The sequence below is a fragment of the Dipodomys ordii genome, unplaced genomic scaffold (genome assembly GCF_000151885.1).
Source record: "Dipodomys ordii isolate 6190 unplaced genomic scaffold, Dord_2.0 Scaffold1, whole genome shotgun sequence".
Lineage (NCBI taxonomy): Eukaryota > Metazoa > Chordata > Mammalia > Rodentia > Heteromyidae > Dipodomys > Dipodomys ordii.
Genome location: NW_012267217.1, coordinates 57,034,647 through 57,056,829, shown reverse-complemented (window position 1 = coordinate 57,056,829; position 22,183 = coordinate 57,034,647). Strand labels below are relative to the sequence as shown.

The following is a 22,183-nucleotide window of genomic DNA, read 5'->3' as shown; positions in this document are numbered from 1 at the left end:
TTTTATCCACTTCCAAGGCGAAGATCAGGGTTAACCACTACCAGTCTGTGCAACTAACTAATCGAGGTCATAAATAAACTTTGTTTGGATAATATGGTATTTTTTTATTTTTAGGAGCACATTTTTTCTGATTTAAAATTGTCCCTACTGCTCTTCATTGTATTTTTCCCATTTATGTTATAGTAATCCCTGAACTCACTTGAGTCCAGGGGTTACTAATAACTCCAGGTAAACATACCCATTCAAGGCCGGCTTTGTCCTCCTGACTCATAGATTCATATTTTAAACTTACGCAGAGAGTTAATTGCCAGATTGTTTGATTCCAAAAACCACATGTTAAATTTCATTGTTATAGCCCTTCAGTATTTCCTAAATGGTGACATTTTGGTTTTACAATGTAACACAATAACAGAAACAATATGCCTGGAATTTTCCCTCAGTAAAATACTTGATTTTTTTAATTTAGTATTTTAAATAAAAGCAAAGCCAGTCCAATAAACCCAGAACAAAGTTTAAGAGCACCTATGAGTTTGTCTATATGATAAAGCAAACATTGAGGAGATATTCTAAGTCTTTCCTACTTAGATGTGGCCAAGAAATTCTACAGAACTCACCTAAGCATAGCAGACACCCCTATTAATATTTATATTGTCCAATAAAAAATGACCTGCTCTGAGTTTCTCTGGTACATTTTGACTGCTAGTCACAATGATGTCCCAGAAGCACTGCAGGCTCCTCTAGAGTCTGCTGAGTCTTCTCAGGTAGATGGGTATTATTCTACTAAGTATGACTTCCTTGGTCAAATATTTGGGGCAAACTCTCTGGTCAATATAGGTAAATAATATCTTTTTCACTATATCTGGGTCTTTCATATATTTTTCATAACTATATAGTACATATTATTTTCCAAACTCATCTCTTTTGCAAACTGTTTTTGCATACAGCATCTATTTATTAACATTGCTAGCACATATTTTGAAAAAGGCCAATGAAAATTGACAGGTGAAACCTGTGATAAATACTAAAACAGGAGCATCAATCACTCTGGCGACCAACGGAGCCACCCCAAACAATGATCAGACTTTCGGGAGACCTTGATCACATCTCAGGACTGCTGAGTTCATTTTCTTCCTCTGTCAAGGAGAGAGCTTAAGTCTTCCTCAAGCTCAAATGGTTTCTGATTTGTCCCCGAGATTTATAACGTCGTAGTTAGGTATGTTCACTAAATGACTAAAAGTTTAGGAGAGAGAGGTTTTATAAAACAAAATTCTATAGCTTCTGAGGTCAACTTGGCTTTGCAAACATAGTTAAAATTCCAAAGCACAATAGTTATATCTTCCCAGAGACTCAGTACCATTTCCTTAAGTGGCATTTCATGCCTTTTAAGTGTTGAGATCAGTTGGTGTCTGCTTCATCTATCCAAGGTTTTTCATGGAATTATCAGCAGACACCTTGGGCAGTTTCATCTGACTAAGGAAACCGAAGATCAAAAGGGCTTTTTCAGTTCTTTAACCTTGACAAAAGTAGATCTGAAGTTAGAAGCCCCAGGGTTTCCAATTTGTTCCTATGGTAGGGTTTTTCCTCCACTGCAGTGAAGGAGGACCGGAAAGGAGGTCACAGCCCCATCTCCTCTCCTTGTGAGTCTCTGCTTCCTAGGGTTTAATTCTAGTGACTCATCCTCAGGATTAGTTTAAGTGGCCTGGAAACAATCCCACTGTTTTAAATGATGAATTATCTTTTGATATTCAGGGAGAAAGTAGGAACTGTTTTTTTTTTTAAAAAAAAAAGGTCACAAATATAGGCTACCAACCTCCCCAGTGTAGGATTCTGATTTTGAAATGCAAACAATAGAAAGAATATGTTTCTGCTTATTTTTCAACCTAAAAGATAGTTTTTGTTGGTTTGGTTGGGTGGGTGGGTGAGTGTTTTGGGGTGTTGTTTGTTTGTTTTGCTCTGAATGAGAACAGAGTTGTCTGAAAATAATACTTCCAAATAATTAAAGAAGTTGTAATAAACAACACTCAAAATGAAAATTAATTCCCATTAAGCAGCTCATTCTTAGAACAGTTTGCACATGCAAGCTTTGGCTTTTCTTCTGGGTGATACTTAGTACTGGAGAAATGAAAATCTTGTATTATGTATTTAAAGTGACACCAGGAATACTACCCAACTGCCTTCCAGTGAAATGAGCAATGTTTAGTGGCATTTGGAAAGCCTACTGCCTGATGAATTTAGATGTAATTTTTCTAGCTAGGTTTAATGGAAATGAAAATAAATCTTTTGAAAGTTGTATTAATCCAGATCTATTGGTTGCAAGACATGAAAACCTGATTCAAAATAGCAGTGTTGGCTGAGATTTCTGAGATTTGCATCTTGGTCTGGTGGGGTGAGATCTGAGGTCCAGAGTCTCTCTCTCTCTCTCTCTCTCTCTCTCTCTCTCTCTCTCTCTCTCCCCCTCCCCCCTCTCTCTCTCCCTCCTCTGTCTTTTTCTCTGTATCTCTCTATTTCTGTCTCTGCCTCTTTTTTTTTCCCCTCGCCCTCCCTCTGCTGGGTTCAATTCAGTCTCAGTCCATCAGGCAGCAATAAAATATCTCCTCATTCTCATATCCCAAATCCCACTTTGTCCTCACACCTCCAAGAAGAGGTTTTCATGAAAGGGCTTTGGTGGGCCTTCTTTGAGTCATGTGCCTGTGGCTGAACCAATCACTATGTTCACAATAAATAAGCTATACTAATTGGTCAGTTTGCAGTCGTGAGCTATCCCCCGCCCCCCCCCAACAAGGTGCTTGTCCTACGGACATCAGGGGGCTGGGCAGTTTTCTGGAGGAAGCAAAGCTGGCAGTCACTTCTAACAGATAGAAGTCCAGCCATTAGCCTCTCCACACCTACATGGTACCATATATCATATATGTATATATATATATATATGTATATCACATTTAACATTATATATCACATACTTCATGTATATCATGTATTTTGTATGTATATATACATATATATGTATTACATTTTCTTGATCCATTCATCCATTGAGCAGGCCTAGGCTATGTCTTGGCTATGATGAACAGTGCAGCGATGAGCACAGGCGTGCAAATGTCTTTACTGTATCCTGATTTATAATCTTCTGGGTAATTGTCAAAGATTCTTCAGAAAACTAAACATAGCACTGACCTATGATCCAGTGAAACTACTCTTCCACCGATTTTGATGAGTCTGGATTTCTAAAGAATTCTGCTCCCTCTAGGACACACCGTGCTGGCTATAGGTTTCTTTCACTCTTAGAACACAAGGCACATTGACTCTCCCACTGGACGTGAGTTCAAACAGTGGATGAAGACTTTGTCATTAATGGAGAACGAGAGCGGGGTGTCTGTCGCATGACTACAGGCTTTACATAGTAGCCTTGCCTCTTTTTGAGGTTTTCCTTCCTCCCCCCCTCCACTTCTCTGGTAGCTAGGGATGTCCTTGTATAAAATTCCTTTCCAGCCTATTATCTACCTCCCTCTACCTCTCTACCCAGGCATTTCTGTGCTGTGAATTGTGTTTATGTAACTCAATGCTTTATTCTAACTTACTTAGGCAAATGTAAGCAATGCCACTAATAAATATAGGTGTTGGAATGTAAACATATTAATTTAGTTCTTCTTGTTGTTTTTGTCTTCTAGAAGTCACCACTGGGGAAGAAATGGTGATGAAATTAATAGGAGGGTACCACTAAACAGCTTAATACCAGCAAATATTTGCTGATGCCACTGAGCCTTAAGCATGACTTCGTTCTACTTGTCTGATGAATGTGACGTTGACCTGCACAAGGAGATCTGAGCTCCATGCTCCACAGGGAACTCATGTCTGGGTCAGGAGCCATGTTTTGTGTGGTATTCTTCAGGATTTCAGCTTAAAGAAACGAATGTAGGGCTGGGAAGGTGGCTCAGTGGTAGAGCACTTGCCTTGCATGCATGAGGCCCTGGGTTCAATTCCTCAACACCACATAAACAAAAAGAAAAAAGCCCGAAGTGGCGCTGTGGCTCAAGTGGTAGAGCGCTAGCCTTGAGCTGAAGAGCTGAGGGACAGCGCCCAGGCCCAGAGTTCAGGCCCCACGACCGGACCCAAAAAAAAAAAAAAAGAAACAAATATAATGGAAATTTGATTTTCTGTCCTCACCAATGATAGTGCCAAGGGAATTTCTCCATTTTTCAATACTTCAAGTTCATACTATAGTAAATTCTGTCATTTCTTCAAGGATTTCAAAGATTTTTAATAGAGTACAAATGCTTTGGATTTTCTGTATCACTTGCAACCATTTTGAATAGACCATGATGCCTAATTTAATTTGTATTGGGGATTTCTACACTGACTGAGTATATTTTCTCTGGAAAGTGGTTTTAGAAATCATGACTGCTAGAATTTAATTACATAGACACATTTTTTTCCAATAAGACCTGGCTAAGTTTTGGGCATAGATATGCCTCAGGTCAAAACAAGCGACTCTATGGAAAATAAAGTATAAAACCAGAAAGAGAAATTCTCAGTATGAAGCTACAGTATGGACGAACACATTGACAAGATTTCAAAATATGTTCCGTTAGTTCTGGTCACACAGTTTTACCGATGATACTCAGAAGGACGTCGGAAGACTTGTCCAATCACAGAGCAGATTAAAGACTCACTGCCTTGACTTTATAATGGAACACTTTGTTGATTTTAGAGTCTTTGTAAAGTCAAATCTGTTTGGTTATTCAATCACTGTAAACTTAATGAATAATTACTAGGTGTCAGACATAGAGAGTTGACTATGAAATCATGTTATCCCTGCTTTCATGGGGTTTATATTCAAATGGATGGGACAGATCAACAAATAAATCATTACAACTAAAGATATGTATTGTAAAGAGGCACCCATGTCTATATGGTTAGGCTTCTCTAGAGGAACAGGACCAATAGAATATACATTGACATTGTCCAAATGGATTTATTCAATTTGCTTACAGAATTGGATAGTCCAACAATGCTCATCTTCCTCCCAGGAAACTTAGCACCTGCTACTTACCTAGCTCCAAGAATTTAGTCCTCTTCTTGAATTAAGAAGACAGATCATCCTAACAGGAAAAAAATAAGACATAAGAACTGGGAAATTATTCAAATAGTTTGGGAATGGATGAGAATTTCACCTTTCTTCTTTCACTAATGACTCAGTTCTTCATATTTGGTACACTAAACAGAAGTGTAACTGAAAAGATGCTCAAAAAATACAGTTGCTGGGCTGGAAAGGTGGCTCAGTGGTAGAGTGCTGGCCTTGCATGCATGAGGCCCTGGGTTCAATTCTTCAGCACCACATAAGCAGAAAAAGCCAGAAGTGGCACTGTGGCTCAAGTGGTAGAGGGCTAGCCTTGAGCGGAAGAGCTGAGGGGCAGCACCCAGGCCCAGAGTTCAGGCCCCATGACCCACAAAACAAAACAAAGCCAAAAACAAACAAACAGTTCCTATGAGTTCACTGCTTTGATTATATGGAAGGCCCTGATCACACCTGTACCCTTTGTCCTTCAAATCTGCCCCTTAAAGCACCCCAGGGTCCTTGATGTTCATCTCTATTTAATATTATTGTACTTTTGGGGCATAAAAAGGAATTTTCTTCTCAAAATCTCAGCCATCTCTTCCTTAAGAATCCCCAGTGTCAGATTTTGCACACTAGGATATAACATTTTGTACACAATCCTTTCTTTCTGCCTGGTTTAGAAAATATTTTGACCCCTACAGTGATCTAGAATTTGATTGCTAATACTTGCCCAAAGTCTGGTTGGCTCTTTAGCCAGTTGGTTCTGCTGGGATGGTACTAATGAAACGAGCTATAGATTCAGTTCCCCTGGGGACTAATTAGCTTCACACCGAGAAAAAGAATTCTTCCAAATTTCCCTCATAACCCCAGCCACCTATTTTGAAAGTGCACTCACTGGGGTATTGTACGTTATTCTCCCTCCAAATTCTCCATAATCCATCTTCTTCCAAATAAAGCTACTTGAAAGAGGGACGTAGATTAATTTGCCAGCTCAGTGCCCTCATTTCTGAATCGCATCTTATCTGTTTAAGTTCTTTAGTCCTCTCATCACCATTAAAATAAGTTTCTACTAAAACCACCAGAATCTGTTAACTGCTCTGAATGAGGACCAGTCAAACATCCAGACATATAAACATATAGATTTTAAAGTACATGCTTTGATCTTCCGTTCTCACAGGGCCTCATTCGGTAACACTGTCTGAGGCCTTACAGACAAATTGGTTTCACTTAACATCACATTAAATGAAAGAATCCGCTTTACAATTTAAAAGGGTGTGACGCTGGCTACAACATCATGGAATCTACAGGTCCCAGTGCTTACTATGCCATCCAGAAACTGCAGCAAATAGAACAGGATTTTAGGGTGCAATTAAGGCTTCAACTTGGAGATGTGAGCCTGCAGAGATATCCAAACCCAACATTATCCTCTATTCTTAGTCCATTACCATTATATGGTGTTGGGTCTCCAGTGTATGTAACAGCACCCATAGGCAGCACCCAGAAGTGACATAGCGGGGAGGGAAGAATATTTGCACATCCTGGTGACCCACTGGTGTTTCCTTGCTCAATTTTGATGTAAATGGATAAATACAGCAGCCGCTACCCAAGAAGGACATATTAACCAGTTTCTAGAACCCTTAGGATTATCATGGGTCTAGACTTATATACTATTATGTTTACTGAGGAGGCTATCCCAAGAAGTAACTGTAAGGGAGAGAGGAAATAAGATGAAGAAGGGGAGGAAGTCAGAACAAAGTAGTTAACGAGAAAGTTACCAGTGTGACCAATCCTACTAGTGACCTCTGAAAGACAGTAAAACTTGCTTTTGTTCTTATAGATTAAGAAGTTGGGGGTATTTATCCCCACTATTTATCCATCCTGTTGACATTTTTCCCTTGAACATTGACTGCTTGGTAGTTTTGGTCTGCCTCATCTGCTCTTGGGGCACAATTCACCAGCCAGAGAAGCCCATGGTCTGTACGAGAGAAGTACAGACAAGTAAAGCCATTGATGTAGTTGAGGATGCTGAGAGATGAGAGACCACAGACAGGGCACTAATGGTATTTTCTGTGTTTGCACATATCACGCATATTGCTGGTATTGCACAACACCAGCTTTTTAATTTAGCTTTACTCACAAACTTTCCTCTTCTCCAAGTTCCCTCACCATATCATGTTTTGAAGCCATATGAGTTTTTGTCACATCCCCTCAAAATACAAGTGCCTCCCCCAAGCCCATGTACCTGTAAATGGAAACTTATTTGAAGAAATAAATGGGCTTTGCTGATCTAATGAAGGGCCTTGATAAAATCACCTGAGGTGAACCCTACATCTAAAGTGTCCTTGTAAAAGTAAGGCATTGAGAGTTTTGAGACAGAAGAAACACAAGCTGACCATTAAGGCGGAGTTTGGAGTGATGTAGCCCAAAGCCAAGGATCTCCTGGCTCCTCAGACTAAATATACTAAGCACATTCTTTCACCAAGACCCAGCAAGGGACGCCAAATTCTTCAAATAAGAAGGAAGCACATAGTCCAAGTTGAGGGTTAAGTAAACTGATGATTTTCTAAGTATGTTCCATGGGATATTTAGGGCATACTTGCACGTAAAATGATTTTCATATGAAATTTGAACTGCACAAAATGTCCTAGTATTTTACCTAAATGCTGGTCCCTTTTCACAGAACACTCTTTGACTAAGGGTCCACCACATGGTCCAGTCTCTCATTTTCCTGTCATTTGCTCCAGGTGTATGAGAACATACTACCATCACCAATTTGATCCCTGTCCATTCCCTTCCCAGACTTCTTGCACTTTGACATTCCGACACAGTGGATGTTTAGAGCGATTTTGTTTTAAATTGTTGATCCCTAAAAAGAATGTAAACTTTGCGGGTCACTTTCCTCCTTATAATCTTGGCTGCACTTTCCACAGTTTCAGTTACCCAAAGTCAACTGTAATCCCAAAATATTAATATGTGCAGTGATTTGCAGTGGAGCTCCAGCTCCAGGGTCTTCTTCCAGTGTGATGCCTTTGAGAAAAAAAATCACATTTTATAGCTGTTTTTAAATGATATTGTCATAATTGTTCTGTTAATATTAGCTATTATTCATTTCTTACTGTTTCTAACTTACAAATTGTATAATGGAGATGCATGTATAGGAAAAGATGTACTGTGAATGTATATACATATTTAAATGGTGGTGATGGTGATAGTGGTAGTCTGGTCCTATCCATCATTTCTGGAGATCTTAGCGTGTCTCTCTCATGAGAGGCTGTTGGACTCCTAATCATCCCTTGCACCCATCACAATATCTTCAATACGAAGACATCTCAAATGAAAAGAGAATTTACCTCAACTCTTAGACTTCAGTGTTTCCCTTCTTTTCTTCATGCTGAGAGCCTACGTAAGACATTGCTGATTTAGAAGCCACAGCAAAAACATGTAAAGCTCTCATCCATGAGGTGACAGAAAAGGATTGCATGGTAAGCACGTGCTGCTTGAATCACAAGACTTGTTTGACCTTGAGTTTTTCCCTGTGTCATTTTGTAGGCCAGTTTATCCATAATTGACCATCTAGGGAAGGTAAAAATGAACATTAGTGATGGAGGGGAAACTCTATGCTATTCCATCGCACATGCCACGTTTTTATCTGGCCCTTGCCCAAAGGATGAGGAAAGCCACTGTCCTCTGCTTTATTAGAGAGTTCATGGATCAAGGAGACTGTGGTTAATGTACAGCTTAGAGGAGGCGTGGCGTCCCCATTTCTATTCCTTAAATGCTTGCAGAATGAGGCCTTGTTTGTTAGCATCTGACAGGCAGGACCCTGGTTTCTAAAAAGATGATCTTTGCTCTTCCAGCCAGTTTGAGTCAGGATAGGGCTGGATCAATCTGGACAGTATGAGGCTCCAGTTCTATGGTTCTCTAATGGTCTAATAGTGAAGACTTTTGCCCCCTGCACCATCACCACACACATTCGTGTGTCAGCCTCCATCTCCATATGTCTAACTCCATACTGAGTCCAGGCCCAACATCAGGACTCTGGAGATCATGTAAGGCATTCATCTTCATGGTTTCTTTCACTTGCTCAGAAGTTGTTGGTTATATTGGAGAGTTCTGCCCTCTTACAAGTCTCTATTTGGCATTCAAAGCCCTCGTCCTGTCTTCTTTCTATCTCATCTGCCCCACTCCACCCCTCTATTTCTTCTCTAGTCTACATCCACTTCCCGATAACATGTCTGCCCTAGAGATCTACTTTTACTATGACACGACTCTACTTTATTTCACCTGGCCCTAAAACCCCGCATGGATTGAGAATATGCTTCCTGCATTTTAATGTTTTCTCTTGTCTTTTCTCCTCAACTAAGTTGTAAGCACCTTATGTTCTGGAATAAAGATATGGAAAATATAAACTATATCCAATGGTGGTGACTTGTTTTTTAAAAAGTCCAGTGGCACAGTTAGTATTACATCTATGTTGGCACTGTGCATTTGGCTCTCTCCTATATATAATAAGAAAAAGGAGAAGTTTCTATTTGTTCCATGTCTTCCTGACAATGTACTTATTTGGACAAATTTGGGAATTCTGAAGTACCTTCACATCAACTCAATAAAGATGTTTGTGTGTGTGTGTGTGTGTGTGAGTGTGTGTGTGTGTGTGTGTGTGTGTGCTGTTCCTGAGGCTTGAACTCAGGGCTTGGGCACTGTTCCTGAGCTTTTTTGCTCAGAGCTAGTACTCTATCACTTCAGTTACAGCTCCACTTCCAGCTTTTTGGTTGTTAACTGAAGAATGTAAGAATCTCATGGACTTTCCTGTCCTGGGTGGCTTCAAACAGTGTTCCTCACATCTCAAATTCCTGAGTAGCTAGGATTACAGACATATGCCACCACTACTGGCCTATTGTTTCTTTTGAGAAGTCTAAAAGAAGTACATAGTTGGTGCTAATGGTACGTTATCTTGAATCCTTACAGAAATCTTTTTTTTTTCCCCGTCATGGGGCCTGAACTCTGGGCCTGGGCACTGTCCCTCAGCTCTTCAGCTCAAGGCTAGTGCTCTACAGTTTGAGCCATAGCACCACTTCTAGCTTTTTCTGCTTATGTGGTGCTAAGGAATTGAACCCAGGGCTTCATGCATGCATGAGCCACCTTCCAGCTCATCCTTAGAGAAATCTTAAGGCTAAGGAATTAAAAGTAAGTTAAGTCAGGTCTGGAGGTGTGGCTTAGAGTGCTCATTAAGTGTGTGCTTACAAATAAATAAGTTCAAGGAAGAATGCTGAAGCTTATACCTGTAATCCTAGCTAATCCGCAGGACAAGATCTGATGACTGAGGTTCAAAGCCGGCCCAGGCAGAAAAATCCAAGAGATTGTCATCTTCAGTTGACCATCAAAAGGCTGGAAGTGAAGGTATAGCTTATATGGTAGAGCACTAGCCTTGAGCAAAAAAGCCAAGCAAGAGTCCAATGCCCTGAGTCCAAGCCCCAGAACTAGCACACAGACACATACACACACACACACACACAATAATAATAATAATAATAGTAATGTTTAAGCAGGTAATAAAATGGGCCCAAGTTCACATACTTGGTCAAGAATTCTGTCAGGGTTTTGATACTGACTGTGTTGAACTCTGCCTTCCAGGAACCTTCCAGTCATCCTGTAGATATTCTAGATTCCAGGCACTGACACCATTGAAATGGAAATGAGTGAACAGAAGTGTGGACTTAGAGGAGCTGTGTATCAAATGTTCAAAAAGCTGCCAGCATAACACAAGAAAGAGCTAGTCAATACATTATTTCTTTATATTTCCATAGACAGTTGAAAAAACTAAATTCACTGAGTCTTCCAAAACACCACACTTGCTCAGAATTTTGACAAAATGGACTTGATGGTGCTCAGGAAGTATTAAAACATCTAAATATGACTGATTGTTCTTCTGAGGGGGAATAAAAGAATCAATGTTCTACTTTTCTTCCAGTTTAGTAGAGCTTTTTTTAAAAAAAAAAACTGACTTACTTGAAAAAAGATCTAAATGTTTAATCCAAATAAGTTCTGGGACTTCACATAGCTCCACCTTGCAGAATGGTGTTTAAAAATGTATAGTCCAAAAGCTAAAAAGTGACTTAAAGGAAATTTCATTCCTTGCTTGCCTTTCTCCCAGAATATCAAAAGGGACAAAATTCCTGCTCTAGAGGTGCACATCTACAAACCCTCTTTCCTCACCAGCCCCATTTCCTCTCATTCCCATCCCTTTTCTCTATATTCAAGTTGCAGTGGAATGCCTTGTTTTCCCAATCCCCAGAATTCTTTCTGACATTCAAACCACAAGAATGCTTTCTCTCTTCTGCTTACCTCCATGGTTCAGCATCCTTTTCCATTTCATCCTCACCTTTGACGTTACGTCCCAAAACAAGATTAGCAGAGTGCAACATTCTAGAGTATGGGCTATTAATAAAGGATTCCAAGGTTTTTATGCTCGTCTATATTTACATTTTGGCAACTTGACTTCATAGTTCCTGGAACAGACTGAAAGTTCCAGTTCTGAGCTCTGTTCTTAAGAGGCACTACCTGCTTCCTCATTCTCCTTCTCAGAACCTAAACATGAAAAAGTGAACAAGCTCATGCCACCTATAGGAAGATGAATAGAGGAGGCCTACTTGTCCCTGCTAAGAACTTTCTATACTAGCCTTCAACCAACCAGTCCAACAACATGAGAGCACCACAGAGAACAGATCAGCTCAGCTGATAGGCTGGCACTCGAATCATTTCAGACACACAAACCTAGCCAAAGACAGCAGAAGCACCCTGTCAACCACAGTCTGATGAATGAATTAATCTTTCCTGTAGTTCGTTACACAGGACAAGCTAACTAATACAGAGAGAGAGAGAGAGAGAGACAGAGAGAGAGAGAAAGAGAGAGAGAGAGAATCAAAACTGGATCCAGAGAGGAATGCTCACTTAGGAATGAATTTGGTTCCTTTGATAGAGGCTGACGTTTGTCAGTGAACATTTCTGACAGTATTACCAGAATTCATTGTTGTCATTTTCTTTATCTTTTGGACTTTTCTACCAAAATATCTGGTGAAACTATGAAGACTGTCCAAGGACTTCTTATTACAAATACAGGAACATTTTAATTTCTATTTGACCATAATATTTGAACCTGTAATCTTTCTTACAATCCAAAGCTGAGGGGTTTTGTTGTTGTTTTGTTTTGTTTTTGCTACCACCTACCTTGGTTGCTGGTTAGCGTCCACTGCCTGAGGTCTTTCTGACAGCCTTGCCTACTGCATTAAAAAAGCATTAATCATAATCCACGAAAGGTTTATGGATAAGCAACAGTGGTGTGTATATCATTGGTTCCTGACAGAGCTGTAATAAAATCTACATATTGGCTTCATGCTCTTAGGAAATATTCACCTTCCGAGAATATTCGTTTGACTTCAGACATTTTGTACATACATTATTTTGAAGTTAGGATGTACCAATGAATCATTTTAAAAGAAACTACTTTCTCACATCTAAATATTCTATAGCTTGTTTTTTAAAAAGCTAGGCTAGATCATAATACTGAGGATAAAGCATATGTTCAAGCATTAACAAACATGCACACCTTGAGATAAATTGGAGTCGAAAATGATATGTAATGTCACCATCTGGTGACTCCTCCAAATGTTACAACTACTCCATGCCAACAACCACCATTTTATTCATGTCTTAAGCAAAAAGAGATCATTTTTTTAAGACAGGTAGAAATTGTGTAGTAGTCTTTGAGAAGCTCATAAAGGAGAATGTCTCAGTGTCTTTGAGGATTCTTTGCTTATAACATAGAAATCAACTGTTGCAAATGGAGCAAAAAAAGAACTTATTTGAAAGATAGGGGATGCGTTTCATGATTAAAATAAAAGCTAAACAGAAAAGAAAGCAGCGTGGGAAAATGACTTAGTAATGATTATTTCTTCAGGAAACCAGAAAGCTAGGCTCAGAATGGGTGCTTACTATAATAGTATCACTGTGTTCTACTGCCTAAAGGAATCTTCAGTCATACCTAGAACGATCTCAATTTTTGTATCTTGCAAACTACTTCCAATTGGATGATCTATACACTCTTTTGCTGGCACCTGCATGGACTCTTTTCTTGTAAGTTCCTTAGTTTAGTCCTGTAATTATTAGTAATGGAGAACAACATGCCACTATCCTTCCTAGAATTGTCTTTCCTATGTTTCCAGTTCATAAACCTGTTCTCAATTCTTCTGTGAATCCAGGAGAATGATTAAAACAGCCTTTCCTACCAGTGCTCCATATTATCTTGTAACAAGGTTTTCTTTCAGAAAAGTCATCTTAGCATGTTCCTAGAAGAGTCAATGGTCTGCTTGTTCTCTGTTCTTGGTGGATTAGGATAAAAAGGAAGGATCATGCTGAATTGAACTTAGGCATTCATCCCCTTCTTTTTATAAAGATACATGTATGTGGATGTCTTTTTACACAAAGGCCAATGGCTGGGTTTCCCTGGAGTACCTTAAGGCATTTTAGCCTGGAGAAATGTTAGTCTCTCTGCACCCCAGATTGGTGAGAAGAGGCCAAAATTATAATAAGGAGGCAGGCAGGTCCATGGAATAGCCTCAGCTATAAGACCAGCCCCCAACTGCATCCAGTAATTATAGGTGCTATACCTTACATCAAATGCTTTACACGCATGATCTCATTTCATTTTCTTGTCTTCACTTTAGAGCTATTTTTCTTGGCTACAGATGAAGAAATTAGATATCAGAGGGTAAAGAAATGTATTCAGGAACTACACTTACAGGAAGCTTCAGAGCAGAAGTCAGACGAAGTGGTCTAGCTCCACGGCCCAGAATAAATCACTGTATTCACATGGGCAATGATATCCAATGCTGGCAGTGGAGGAAGAATCCTCAGTGAAGTGGACAGCTTCTCCAGTGTGAAGGGGAAAGTGGGAGAGGGGGCAGTGGCCCTAGGGGAATCCAGTCAAGCCTGCAGGCTTTGGTCTCAAATCTCAGCAGGAACCCCTTTGCCCATTATAAAGACAGAGACCTGCTGTTGCCTGATGAGACCAAGGGAGGCTTTGTGCCAATGAGAGGCAAGCCTAGGAATCCAGCAGCAGCCTCCAACCCTAAGGCCATATTCCATAGTCAGTCATGAGTCTAGATTAAAACAAAACAAAGCAAAACAAAAACACCATAGAATTCCTTAGCTCCCCATGTGTTCCGTCCAGGAGCCTCAGCTCCATTCACCATCAACAATCATGTGCCTGATTCCTGATGACTCCTCCATTCCCTGATGGGCCAGAACCCCCAAAAAACCTGCTCAGAGTCCTTCTACCCCTTTCTCCAGTGAGCTGAATCTTGTCCCTCAACCCAGCAGTACAGGCCATTGTGCTAAGCAAATTAAGTTAGATTCAGAAAGACCAATAAAGCATGCTTTCTCCCATACGCTGAATGGTTTTTGGAGGGGTTTCAGTCCATCGTGGAGGGAAAGGTTAGAATAGCTCCAATCACAGCAGTCAGAAAGCAGAGGCTTCTTTGTGGCTGCCCCCTTTAGACCCTGTCCATGCAGCAGTGACTCTGTTCTCAGGCACTTAACTGTTAAAGAGAATAGCGTCATTTAATATGGGGCAATGCTGAATCCCTTCTAGCAATTCTTGCAAAGAATAGCCTCGACCTGGCCACAGTGTTATGAAGTCACAGGACACCCACAGCCCTAGGATGATTCCTCTAGAACCAGGACTGGGAACCTCAGGGCTGAGGATGGGTTTGGAGGATGCACAATGCATGAGAATCTTTAAATGCGCATTTCCCAAAACATCAGACCCATAGCTTGGGTCAGACTCTCTCCCTCACCAGCCCTTCCTCAGTGCAATTATGAGCATGGCCTCCTGGATTTTGTGCTCACCATCATTGTACTTAGTCAAGTCGTCCATGCTGTCTGCATCACATCAGCCCAAATTTCCAGTGGCCTCCAGCCCATGGCCTTGACTACCTCACAGTCAGACAGCTTACAGCTAGAATGCAAATGAAAATGCAAATTTAATTGGGATAGTCTCTCAACAAGAGAGTTCTGATCTCCTTCACCCTATGCAGTTGGCTTCTGCTGCTTCCTTTCCTCCCTCCTTCTCTGCCCTCCAAGGATGCACTCAAATGTTCCAAATACAAAGTATGAACAAGGTGTTGCAAATGCTAATGAACCTATTTGATCGGTACCGATTGTATACATGCATTGAAATATCACAAATAAGTGCAATGATTGCACTTATGTGTAACCAAAATTTTCAAAAATATTAATAAAGGAGATGGAAATGCTAACTGCCCTAACTTGATCATTACATACTATGTACATAAATCAAGGTATCACTCGGTATACAATAAATTTGCATCCCTTAAAACAATAAATTGGAAAAGATAAAATACATATAATAACCATTTTGAGCTGAACATTAGTGGCTCACACCTATTTATCCTAGCTACTCCAGAGACTAATATGGACCAAAGAAGATCAAAGGCAGCCTGATAAAACTGTGATATTCTTATCTCCAAATAACCAGCAAAACACTGGAAGCAGAGACTTGGCTCTAGTGGTGAGAGGGAGATCCTGAGGCTCTAAGTTCAAGCCCCAATGCACACACACAAGCACGCATGCACACGCACACAAACACACACACACATTTTTTAAGTAAAATCTATATACAGAACTGGGGCTAAGGTAGAAAAGTAGCTTGATGATTAATGGGTACTCTTTTTTAAAGTGTATCATTTAATTCCCCCCCCCAAATAAAAATAATTTAAGAAAAAGAACAGGAGGCCTTGGTATTTTCTTGCCCACTGTTTGGAGCACTTTGGGCTGTTGGTCTCCTCCCTTGATGCCATTTTTCTAGCTCTAAGACCCTAACACACGTTAACATGTACACAATACTAGTTCAAGCACACCAAATATAACATCTACTCAGGAGGAGACCAAGATATGACTTACATCTCTGTTTCTAAAACATCCTGTATTTGAAGATCTCAGTGGAGTCATCCATTTGATGTTTCTCTACAGATTCGACATTTCTGTCATTGCTTTGCCACCGTCATGGGGGTTGTAGAGCTGTGGGAGTGAACAGCCTAATTTCACTGCAAGTTGCACCTCAGAAAAGTATACTGAAGCTGTTTTCAAATAGCACTGACTATCTAGGCTTTATTTTCCTAAGGCTTCTTACATTGCAGTTGGTAACAGAATGAATAGAAAGTCATGTCTCATTGGTTGAATGATGCTTTTTGTTTGGGGAAGGGTTGTTTGTTTTGGCTGCTTATTTCTTACTTTGACCTAAATTCATGAAATAACCACTGGATCTCATGATTGGGAAAAATGACATTGCAAATAGCCATTACTAGATTAACATTTTAGGTTTGGATCCTTAATGAGAAATAAAACTACAGTTTAAAAACTTGAAGTGATTTTATTTTCCACTCACTCAAAGTCCACAATTACAAATTATCTCTATCTTACAATAAGACACTCAGAAAGATAACCTCAAGGTCATCAAAGCTCAATGAATCATACAGAATGTTTTCAGAAACAGATGGAAAGTGACTTACCTCAGTACCATCAAAACCCTGTCCATGTCCTCAATCTAATTGCAAAGAAAGCTGGAAAATGTAGAGGAGGGGGCTGGGAAGGTAGCTCAGTGGTAGAGCGCTTGCCTTGCATGCCTGAGGCCCTGGGTTCAATTCCTCAGCACCACATAGGCAAAAAGAAAAAAGCCGGAAGTGGCGCTGTGGCTCAAGTGGTAGAGTGCTAGCCTTGAGCTGAAGAGCTGAGGGACAGTGCCCAGGCACAGAGTTCAGGCCCCATGACTGGACCCCCCCCCACACACACACAAAAAGAAGGAAAATGTAGAGGAGGGAACAGAATGTGAGTGACTTCAAATACTCCCTGCCAATGATTTTCTCTCAAGGCATGCGTGGTGATAAAACTATCTTGGAATTTCAATGTATGGATTGTGTTTTGCATCTGAATGCAATACTACAACATTAGAACAAGGCTGAAAAATACCCAGAATTAACTAGGCAGGCTGTATTAGCTTGTTTTTCTGACTGGAGCCGTTTGTTGTATACCTTCTTTTTTTTTCCTTTTTGGACAGCACGGGGGAAAATTCCTTACTCTGGTCTCCAAGATCTATCCAATGTCAGCTGGGCTCTGTCAAGCCTCTTCAGTATTCAGTGCTCCACTTCTTCCCTTGATCGCTTTTCTAGAAGGATTGTGAGTTTGGAGCCAGTGTAAGCAACATGGAGAGAACCTGTCACAAAAAGACAAAACAAAACAATTTTAAAAAACAGTAAGCATAAAATATCACCACCTCTCTAATGGAATACACAAACACTTTCCCCGTGAGTAAATCAAATTACATCTTTAGGAGACACAAGGGATAAAGGGAGAGGATGTGCATCATTTCATATGTAGCCACATAATACATCCATCAATACTTTAATGTTCAAAATTGTTCCATACCTCAGTAGAAGCAAGCACACACTGGGTCTACAATGTGGTTTTGAAACACTTTCTCCAATAAAAGGACCCAAGATTTCATGGTTGAAAGTGAAGTAGAGATAATATAAGACATTAATACATGATAATATAAGATGTTCTGGAACATGTCATAGTTCCAGAAATCAAGAGAGTCATCAAAGACAAGAGTGTGAGAACATGTCAAAGAGACATGGGCAGAGCTGGTGGTTCACACTTGTAATCCTAGCTTCTCAGGAGACTGAGATCTAAGGATCACGGTTCAAAAGTCAGCCCAGGCAGAAAGTCTGTAAGACCAGAAGTGGCACTGTGGCTCAAGTGGTAGAGTGCTTCCTGAACTGAAGAGCTGAGGGGCAGTGCCCAAGCCCAGCATTCAAGTCCCATGACCAACAACAACGACAACAACAACAAAAAATAATGGGCAAAGCTGGAAATTTCTGAACAAGGTGAATAGCATTACATTGATTTATTATGATCTAAAGTATGAAATAAATGCACAAGATTTCTTGTTGCTATAAATAAACACCTGAAACCATGGAGTCTACATTTCTTTGGGTCTGACTTACTTTATTTACTTTATATGAATTTTCCAAGTCTTTTCATTTCCTTACAAATGGGGCGATGTCATTCTTCCTGATGGAAGCATAGAATTCCATTGTGTATTTATAATTAGTATATGCATAATTAGTATAATTAATTAGTATAATAAATAATTAGTATCTGTCTAGGATAGTCCTGGAGGAGGATCACAATAGCTCAAAAACTATGTAAATGCAACCATAAAAGATGATGCTAAGCAAAATGAATTCCAACAGATGGAAACAAGAGCTTTTTCTTTGTTGTTGTTGTTTTTAATGTACTATGTGAAGTTATTTTTTTTCTTTTGTTTTTTTCTTCTCTTTTCCACCCCTACAGTTTATCCCTCATTGTCACTGTATTTGATTTTGGTACCTTGTGTATTGTATATACATTTTTCTGAGTTAGAGAAGGGAAGGGGAGCAACAGAATGGTGAGCAAAGGACAAAGGGTGAACCAATGCAACAGCGATACTCACAAGACAATATGTTGGAAATGAACTGTAATGAACTGTACAACTTGGGGGTGGGACACTGGGGGGAGGGAAAGTAGAAGAAAATGGAGAGAGGGAGTAACAATGTTCAACAAGAAATGTACTCACTACCTACCTTATGTATGTAACTTTAACCCCTCTGTACATCACCGTGACAGTAAAATTAAATTTAAAAAAATACACAACCGAATTAAATAGAAAAGAGAGATAAGAAGTCCATTTAATGTAAATAAATATTCCCACCTCAGGAAGGGGAAGCTCACCCTCCTTACCTGTGAGTTAGGCTTAGAAATATGTATCCAAAACTTGAGGATAAGCCTAGCACTGGTGTCTCACGCCTGTAATCTTAGGTACTCAGGAGGCTGAGATCTGAGGATTGCTGTTCAAAGCCAGCCTGGGCAGGAAAGTCCGTGAGACTCTTATCTCCAATAAACTACTCAGAAAAAGCTGGAAATGGCTGAAGTGGTAGAGCGCTAGCCTTGAACACAAAGAGGCTCAGGGACAGCACCCAGGCCCTGAGTTCAAGCTCCAGGATTGGCCAAAAACAAAACTTTAAAAACAAAAACAAAAAATCTTGAGGATAGGAAGAGGAGAAATAGTAACTTCACAGTGAAGAAGCATGGCGACCACTGCCTTTACCAAATGATCCAGGTCAGCTTCCCTGGGGAATGTGTCAGATTACCACTGAGTCAACTTCCAATGATGTGATAAGAAGAGGTGAGGCCCTCGTCTCAGTGGTCCGCTTCCCCAAGTCCCATAATCTCAATCAAATCATGACAAAACATCAAGGTGACACATGGTGACAGGTATGCTTCAAAATGATTGACTCTTTCCCACTGTTGAGATCATGAAGAACAGACCACAGAAGATAAAAGGCATAATGACTACATGCAACTGATATCTTTGATGGGACCCTAAAACTGAAAGAAGACATGAAAGGGAAAACTGGAGACGTCCAAATAACGGCTGAGGTTCAGTGAGTGGTAGGCTCCCAAAGGTCTTTTCTAATTTGTGATAGATACATGATGGACTGTCTATAATATCCTTGCAACGTTTTTGTAAACCTAACATTATTTTGAAATACAAAGTTTGTCCTTTTCAACTCTAGCTGAAGAAAAAAGACAAGAAAAGAAGGTTGGGAAGCAGTGCTCTAAAATTTCTCCTGGAGCAGGCAACAATACTGAAGAGTGGACTGGCTGGCACCTGTAATCCATGGAGTTGCTGCCCACCTTCACTCTATTACAGAACTTTGTGACTGGGCTTTGGTACAGTGCCATCAACTTGTCATAAGGCATCTCATAACATTATAACATGGATCTGCTATTTGTTGGCATGGAACAGTGCCACCTACCTACCTGAAGATCCACAAGAGCTACCTTTTAGATAATCATGTTTCTCCTAAACAACTTATCTTATACCCTAGTGGCTAGGAAGCTTAAAATTGAATATACCACCCACCTCCAGGTGTTTAAATGCCTCCACCATTTGAGCCACAGAAACACTTTCAGCTTTTTTCTGAGTAGTTTGTTGGAGGTAAGAGTCTCACGGACTTTCCTGCCAGGGCTGGCTTTAAACTGTGATCCTCAGCCTCCTGAATAGCTAGGATCACCAAGTTCAGGCACGTTCCTGTGTACCTTGCTCATTCCTTATTTTCTGTTTTCATTCCTCTCAAATCCCCATGAATAGCAATGGGATTGATTGTCTGTGGGCCCCACAGCACTCAGCATGGTGCCTGGCTCACAGTGACAAGAACTCACACGTGGCTCATCCTGTACCAGGCAGTCTTCAAACATGGAATGAAAATCAATGCATGCCAACCTCACAAACAACCTGACAAAATAGCTAGGGTTCTCAACCCATTTTATAGGTCAGCTAAGCTAGACAGGGTGGAGTTCAACAACCTGTCATTGTTACAGAGTGAATGACAGCAAGTCTTAATTCCAACCCAGTCTGGGTTCTTAAGCTGCTAAGGCTACAAGTTTGTAAGGTGATAAAGTAGGAGGAAGAGAATGAGGAAGAAGAGTCCAGAAAGTATTTAATGGAAGATGGCTCTGGTTATTTGCCCAAATAGTAGGGTTTGAAGAATGCTAAAAGGATCCCGTTACCACTCCACTCAAAATCATCTACAGCTGACTGTTAGTGGCTTACTCCTGTAGTCCCAGCTACTCGGGAGGCTGAGATCTGAGAATTGTGGTTTGAAGTTAGACAAATCCTAAAGATGTTTATCTCCACTTGACTGGCAAAAGCCAGAAGTAGAGCTATGGCTCAAGTGGCACAGTGCTAGCTGTGAGCAGAAAAACCAATGAAGAGTGCAAGACCTGGAGTTCAAACCCCAGGGCCTACACCCTCCACTGCCCAAAAAATCATCTGCCCACTGAACCATACATTATTCATTCTTTACAGCTTAAGGCATGAGAAAGGATTCCATTACTATGCATACTTGCTTTAATGAAGTGAAACCAGTTTTAAAAGTAGTTTCTCACCTGCGCTGGTCAGTCTTCTAGGATGAGGCAGACTTGGGACAAGGGATTATGGATAGGTAGGATGAAGGCCCAGCAATGATGGATGGGGCTTTGCAGGAGCCTGCATGAGAATACTGGGGGCCATGAAAACGGAGCAGAGGCACTGGTAGGCTGAGGAACCTTCAGGAGTCAGAAGCCTCACCCACCTACATGCTCCCTTGATCACTGATTGGTTCTGCTGGTCATCATGGAAAAGCCAAGCAAGGATGGGAAAAGCAGGACTCATGGGAAACCTCACTGCTGTAGCACAGTCTGTTTGCTTCCCTTGTAGGCCCCCCTCCCTTGTCCTCATTCTTTCAAACCACACAATCGAAACTAGATATAATAGCCTCCAAAAGACCAGCTCTATCGAAAGCACTAGTTCCCATTTCTTGCATGCAGCGTGAAGCACTTAGGAAGCAGCACAGAGCCCAGAAATCTAAGTTAGAATAATGGTCAGAACGGCTGCTGATTGAAAGCTTTCCAGATGCTTTTTACATACTTTCATTTCCCCTTTTCAATGAGCCTAGGAGGTAGTCTTACAGCTCTTTCAGCAACAATAATGTGAACTTAGAGATAGTCCTGAGAATGACCTAACATTTCCAGCAGGCAAAAGGCAGAGCTTTGATTGAGTACCAGTCTATCTAGCTTGGAACATAGACTCTTACCTTGTTATTCATATTTTCTCCTGGTTGGCTGAGGTGTTTGGGGGACAAGTAAAGACTGGTTCTTAGACCCCAGCTACTGTGTCTAGTAAGAAAGTATACTATAAAGTATACTATATACTGTGTATAGTAAGAAAGTCAGTTCTTCTTACACCTTAGTGTTGGTATGAGTCATGGGGCACATTGTTAAACAGTAGTTTCTGATGTAGGAGATCTGATAGGACCTGAGATTCTGCATCACCAACAAGCTTCTAAGTGATATCCATATGGGTGGTCCAAGGAGTACATCTTTATAAGCAGGGGCAGTGTTTAAATTAGTATTCATGAGTGTCACTGGGTAGCCTTGTTTCTTTTAAAAAAATAATCAGATTCAGAG

At 40.5% G+C, this 22,183-nt stretch overlaps 1 pseudogene; it reads right to left on the bottom strand.

Annotated features, from left to right (window-relative positions):
* Positions 1-14,990, bottom strand: part of LOC105988038 — a 150,671-nt pseudogene extending 135,681 nt beyond the window's left edge.
* Positions 14,991-22,183: the final 7,193 nt, after the last annotated feature.